Genomic DNA, 6615 nt, shown 5'->3' with positions numbered 1-6615 from the left:
ACCTACCTGACAATGGAGAAACAGGGATTTGCTGAGAAAGCGGAAGAGGGAAAGGAGAAACAGACACCGAGAGAGGGGCAGGTGGGGGGAGGGGGAGCTGAAGGGCTCGGGTTCTGCAGGGGTCGGCGAGTCTCTGACTGTGATCCAAGCTGGAAGAAAGTCAGATAGAAGAGAAGGGAAGAAAGGCTGTAGCAGAAATGGATCCAGAGGAGGTCAGGGGCTAGGGGGAATGGCCATGTTAAACAGGTAGGAAGGAAATTGCTGACCTCCCTCCTTCCTCCCTAAAACCCCTGTACATAATCAGTGAGTTACCCCTGAACCAGCTTTGTGGCCAAGCAATGAAGAGAGGGAGGGGGCAAGTTAGTTTGAGGATCTCTGCTTCGCACAGTTCTTGATGAGGAACATTCCCATTGTCATCCATGTGAATGATTCTCAGAGTTGCACAGTGCACAGCCTGTGCAATCTTACATGGCAGCCCTGGGTGAGGACACAGAGATGCCTTCCTGCCTGTCTGTAGCCTCCCAGACTGGGAAATACCCTCAAGGGTCTTAAAAGACTTCCTTGGAGGAGGCAAGAAATGAACTGAGCTGGTATCTGGGTGTGGTCAGGTGTAAATAAGAGGCGAAGGACATTCCGGGCAGAGGAACCGCGTGTGCAGCCGCATAGAGGCAGAGGAGTGGTAGATGTGCCTGGAGGAGAGCAGACCGTGATGGCTACAGTGGACTGAGGGAGATGAGGCAGCAAAAGCAAAGTCTGACAGGCCTCAAGGGCGGGCTGAGGAGCTCAGACTCTGGCCAGAGGACCAGAGGGCCTGGGCTGCCCCTGACCTCCTCACTGCCAGAGGCATCCTGCCACTTCTGAGCTCCTCCATTGCCTTTCCACCCAGGCTGTTGGGACTTTCTGGAGATATTTCCCTAGCCTCTGGCTGGACCGCAGACCTCTCCCAGGAGGGAGGAAACTCAGGCCCAGGGAGGGGAGGAGGTGCCCCCGAACTTTCCCAGGGAGCTGAGATCCAGGAGTAGGAGCTGAGCCCTTGCCTCCCAGGGCAGTGCTCCCGTCTGCCTCCTCCCCTCCCCTGCAATGTGGCTCTCATACCCCCTCAGTCTTCTCCCTCTTCCCTCCGTTGGCTTCCCTTTCCTCCGGCTTTTATCTGCACTGAAAGGGCCAACTTTGAAACCAGCTTCTCACCTCCTTTCATCTCTCTTTGCTGGCCCTTCCCTGGGGCTCCTCAGATGTGGAGGCTGTGAGAAGCGCTTGAGACCGGTCCAATTTAACACCACAAACATTTACCCAGGTCTTCCTCATGCCGGGCCCTGAGCCAGGGGACAGAGATGACCCAGCCAAGGGCAGAGCTGGGGAGGGACAGACATGGAAACAAGAGGCCGGTGAGGCGCCACAGAGAGACAGAGTGTTCCTCGCAGGCCACAGGTACTGCCCAGAGCCCAGCTTTGTATGCCAGGTCCTGATTTCTAAAGGTCAAGGACCCAGTCGCCACCTATACATTGAGTCAAGGGGGAAACAAAGGTAATAAGACCTCGTCCTGCCGTCCTGCCCACGTAGAGTTTGCCTGCCTCCTGGGGCGGGGAGAGAGTCAACATGGAGTAAAACGTTCGTTGACACAGTCATGAAATAATTGCTGATAAGCGCTATGGAGGAAATAATCAGGGTAAAGGGGTAAGGAGGGGGCTGCTATGAAAGGAGCCGAGGAGTTGACAAATGAGCTGAGAGCAGAATGATCTAGAGAGAGCCAGCCTGCAACGATGTGAGGAAAAGCATTCTAGGCAGAGAGAATGGCAAGTGCAAAGGTCCTGAGGCAGGACCAGCTTGGTATAGCCCTGAAGATGAAGACATTAAGTGGTATCCTAGGAGATTTTGCCGAACACATTAGGGAAATACATATGTGCAGATATACAGAGTGATTTTTTTTGAGTTCCTGCACCAGGAGGAGTGGAAGGTGTGGAAGGTGCCTCATACTGTTGCATTTCCCCCTCAGGAAGGAGGTGTGTCATTCAGCTTGAAATGGGAAGGAATGCCTTACCCATTGTCGTCAGCTTCTTACTCTCTGTGTGGTTCGGTGTCCTCCCCTGTGCATAAGGCACAGAGATGAATCAGACCCAGGCCGACAGAAAGGCGAGGCCCCCACATGAAGGCATCTAGTGACAGATCTAAGTCTGAGCAGTCTTGGCCTGAGGCGGGGGCTGGAAGACTACAGAACTCCGTGGAAGGGCCAGAACTTGGTGCATCATGGACGTGAGTGGGCACAGGCTTCCCCAGGGGCCCCCAGAGAAAGGCTGAAGGGGTGAGGTTTGGCCAGGGAGAGGGCCCTCCAGGTTGGAGTGATGGCGAGCAATGGACAGCAGGAACAGAGCCCTGGAGCCAGGAGATTCAGCCACGGGAAGATCAGCCGGACAAGCTCATGTCAGGGTGGGCAGAGACGAGGACAGAGGGCACTTGGGACAGGCTGGGAAGGACCTAGAATGTCAGGTGAAGAAGTAGGACTCTGTGCTTCTCTGTGTGGGAAAACCTTGGAAGCTTTGGAGGGAGGAAGGTTCATCTCTGAGGGACAGTCAGGCCCTTGATCAGCCCAGCGTAGCCCTACACCCTGGTGGGTCTCCTTTGAACACTGAAAACAGCAAAGCCCGCATGGGACCAGAGGGAGCAGATACCTCATTTCCTCCCAACTTGCCACAGTAGGGTGCAGCACAAAGTACGTAGGCTCTGGATCAAAGAGGACCCGACTCAGAACCCCAGCTCAGTTACAGAACCATGGGAACATCGCTGGACCCGCAGCGAGCCCTGGTTTTCCCATCTCTAAAATGGGCATCACAATAGTACCTGCCTCATTCATTCATTCAAAAACATAGGTATTAAATGTCTACGGTGTTCTACTAGGTTCTGGGCTCAGTGCTCCCAGGGTTGGAGGGAGGCTTGCTGGGCACATAGTAGGTGCTCAGGAAACGGACATTAGCATTTTTCTGTGTGGCCCGGACACCCGTTTCTACCCTCCATTCTGCAGCCAGTACTAACCGCCTGCGAATTCTCAGGCATCATGTTGGGGCTTTAAGTGTGTGCCTTAAGCGGAGGTAGGGGCAGGGCAGGGGGAGCGGGTAGGGGCAGGCGAGTAGGGGAGAAAGAGTCACAGACAGGGTGGAGTGAGCAGAGAGGACTCCCTGCTGGTGGGTAGGAGCCCCTTTTGCATCTGAAGGGATTCTCCGTCCAGTAGTTCAGCCTGTTGTACATACGGGAGTGGGAGCCCACAGGGGAGCGCCGCCATGCCTGTGTGAGCTCTACATGCACAGACTCCTGTGGAGAAGACCCACATGCACACCTGGGACCGGGAGACAGCACCCTCCCCACGCCCGTCGCCCTAACCTTGCCAACAGCAGCATTTGAGGCTGTTTAGCGTGTGGGGGTGTCTGCAGGTGTGCCTGGCTGGCCCTGAGGGGGTGCTCTTGGGCATGAGGCCCCTGGACCCATGGGGGCCAGGAACTTGGCTCTGCCACTAACCAGCCCTTTTGACCCAGGGCAAGGCACCTTTCTTCTCGTAGCCCAGTTTCCTCATCTGTGACATGGATGGAGGGGGTGTGAAGATTTGAGGGGCGCATGTGTGTAAAGCTGGTTCACAGGTCTGGCAAAAAGCATCAGAGCTAACCCGTTGGTACAGGGCAGGTGGCGGTACTGTTGTGACTGTTGTGCTGCTGGTCTCTTGTCTAACTCTCATAGCCACGCAGTACGCAGTGGGGTAGGTATTGACATGAGCTCCATTTTTTAATTTAATTTAATTTAAGTTTTTTAATATTTTTAATTTATTTTTTGAGAGACAGAGAGAGACAGCGTGAGCAGGGGAAGGTCAGAAAGAGAGGGAGATACAGAATCTGAAGCAAGCTTCAGGCTCTGAGCTAGCTGTCAGCACAGAGCCCGATGCGGGGCTCGAACCCACTAACTGGGAGATCATGACCTGAGCCAAAGTCGGATGCTTAAACGACTGAGCTACCCAGGCACACCTATTTCCATTTTTTAAAACATTTATTTAATCTTTATTTATTTTTGAGACAGAAAGTGAGCAGGGGAGGGGCAGAGAGAGAGGGAGACACAGAATCTGAAGCAAGCTCCAGGCTCTGAGCTGTCAGCACAGAGCCTGACGCAGGGCTCGAACTCACGAACCATGAGAGTATGACCTGAGCTGAAATTGGATGTTCAACTGACTGGGTCCCCTAGGCTCCCCCCATTATCTCCTTTTTTAAGAGGAGGAACCTGAAGAACAGAGAGATTAAGTGATTTACCCGAGGCCACACAGCTAGATTTCAATCCTAGGCCGAAGGGCACCAGATCTGCCCTCCAGCCCGGGGCCTCCCTTGCACGCGTGCACAAGCATGCACACATATGCACGCACACTAGCTGACACCTACCCACACCCTCTTGGCGCACTTCTCCACCCTGCTCTGGTTCCGAGCCTGCCCTCCGGCTGATTGAACCAGAGACAGGGACAGGACCTTCTAGATCCACAGCTGCCGCCCGCCCTTCTCAGCCAGCAGGCAATACTCTGCCGTCCAAACAGGGTGCCTCCCCCTCACCCCCTCCCAGGGCTCACAGACCACATGCTGGGTGGAAGGGACTCCTGTGTGGACCCCTTACCAGACTGTTCTGAATAATAATTAGGACGACAATAGTTCTCTCTCGTGGAGTAATTTTCCTGGAGCTCAGCTAGGCACCTCATCCCCCAGCTAGGCATTTAATCCGCCCAGCAACTCGCAAGGTAGGATTATCATCTGCATTTTCTCAAAATTCAGGTTCAAAGATGGAAGTGACTTGTCAGGGGCATCGTGGCCTTGGATCCACATCCAGGGCTAAGAAGCCGCCTCTTGAGCCTTTTCTTTTCCAACAGCAAAGCAGCATGACACACAGACACACATGCACACACTCACATATTCAGGTCTCTCTCACACACACACACACACACACACACACACACACACAGTTTCCACCCACAACGCAGACCAGACGCACAACTCATGCACCTACACGTGAGGTCCACAAGCCTCCCCTCTCCCGCCTGGCAGGTTTGCCAGGCCGTGCTCCCCGCCTCCTGCCGCACCCCTCCACCCCTCCCTCCCACTCACTGGCTGGCTTCCTGAGCTGGAACAAAACCACCTGGGCTCAGCCAGCCACGCAGACCTGCAGCCCCAAGTCTTTTGCTGTTAATGGCAGGTCCCTGCGGCCCGCCCCAAGGCCATGGGGACCGCTGCCTCCACTTAGATTCCGGCCACCCCCTCCCTCTCCAGGAGGGAACAAAAGAAAAGCTGGGAGGAGAGAGATGGGGAGGGAGGTCTGAGCAGGATGGGGAGAAGCAAGGTGATAGGCATCCTCCTGCAAGCTCTGCCTCACAGCCGGCTCCCCCCCCACCCCCCCAGGGATCAGGAGCCCCAGGCTGGCTCCCCTTGCCCTCTCCTGGACCCCGTTCTCCCACTGGGAAAACCAGATGCCTGACAGCTGAGCTGGCACTCAGAGGTTGGAGCTGCCTCCTCTGGACCCAAATATCTGTCAGGGCCAGGCTGGGGGCAAAGGGGACCTGAGGCTTGGTGCTTTGCAGCTTTGGATGGTTCAACAAGCTAAAAAGAACTCTGGTTATAGAGTCCCAAATTTGGGTACGAATTCCAATTCTGTGACAGTCTCTGTGCAATTTTGGGTCATCACTAGCCCACATGGCATCTTTGCATAAATAAGGGAGAAAATCCGTCTCTGAGAAGATACTCCCTCAGCTAGGACACACAGCTTGGCATGCTGAACACTGGTTAGACTTTAACTCCACTTCTCCCCTTCGGCCCAGAACCTTTGTGCAGGACACGGCCTGCGCAACCATCCGTGGCAGTCCTAAGCTTGGCAAGTTTCCGCTCTGAGACTCAGGGTCTTCATCTGCAAAACGGGGGAAATCCCATCAGCTGCACAGGATGCCAGGCGGACACCTCATCTGTCTCGTTTGCCATTTTATCCCCAGGACCTAGCACAGAGCAGCACAGAGAAGGCACTCGATGTCTAGGTATAAAGGAACGCACAGAGAGATGGCTGAAAAAAAAGCAGGCTGCAGACTGTTAGGTCCTGTACTAGTGGAAGGAAGTATTGTCTTGGGTCTGGATCCCCCCCCCCCCATACACTTTGACCCAGGTCAGGAAGCCCCAGGTTGGTCAGGAGCAAGGAGGATGTGGGTTTAGCAGCTTAGGGGCAGGAAGGAGAGTTAGCAGGGCTGGGGAGCCTGGCTGTCATGCCCACTGTCCCCATACGCACAGCCTTTCACAGTTTGGCACACAGTTTGCCTTCACCGCCTTTGCCTCCATCCTCGTAACTATGCAGAGAGTAAGGGCTGTCCCCTATGCTGAGTCCCATGAATTAGCTTCTCTAACCCATACCAGTGTTAGCTGAGTATAAATCACTCCCTTTTCCAGATAAACAGAGGCCGAAGAGGTCAGTGACTTGTCCAGGGTCACACAGGTAGATTAAGTAGCCTGGGATTAAAACCCAGCTGTATCTCAGACCCGTCAGTCCCACTGGGTGTCATTATTCCCGTTTAACAGATGAAGAAACTGAGGCCTGGGAAAGTTTGATAATGCAGCGAAGCCC

General features: G+C 54.5%; 1 protein-coding gene across 1 annotated transcript in view; it reads left to right on the top strand.

The window, feature by feature from the left end:
* The window catches only part of CDH22 (cadherin 22), a 124377-nt gene that overhangs the window by 94444 nt on the left and 23318 nt on the right, over positions 1-6615 (top strand). The window lies entirely within an intron of this gene.

The sequence above is a fragment of the Suricata suricatta genome, chromosome 12, assembly GCF_006229205.1.
Source record: "Suricata suricatta isolate VVHF042 chromosome 12, meerkat_22Aug2017_6uvM2_HiC, whole genome shotgun sequence".
Lineage (NCBI taxonomy): Eukaryota > Metazoa > Chordata > Mammalia > Carnivora > Herpestidae > Suricata > Suricata suricatta.
This window is presented reverse-complemented; position numbering and strand designations above follow the sequence as displayed.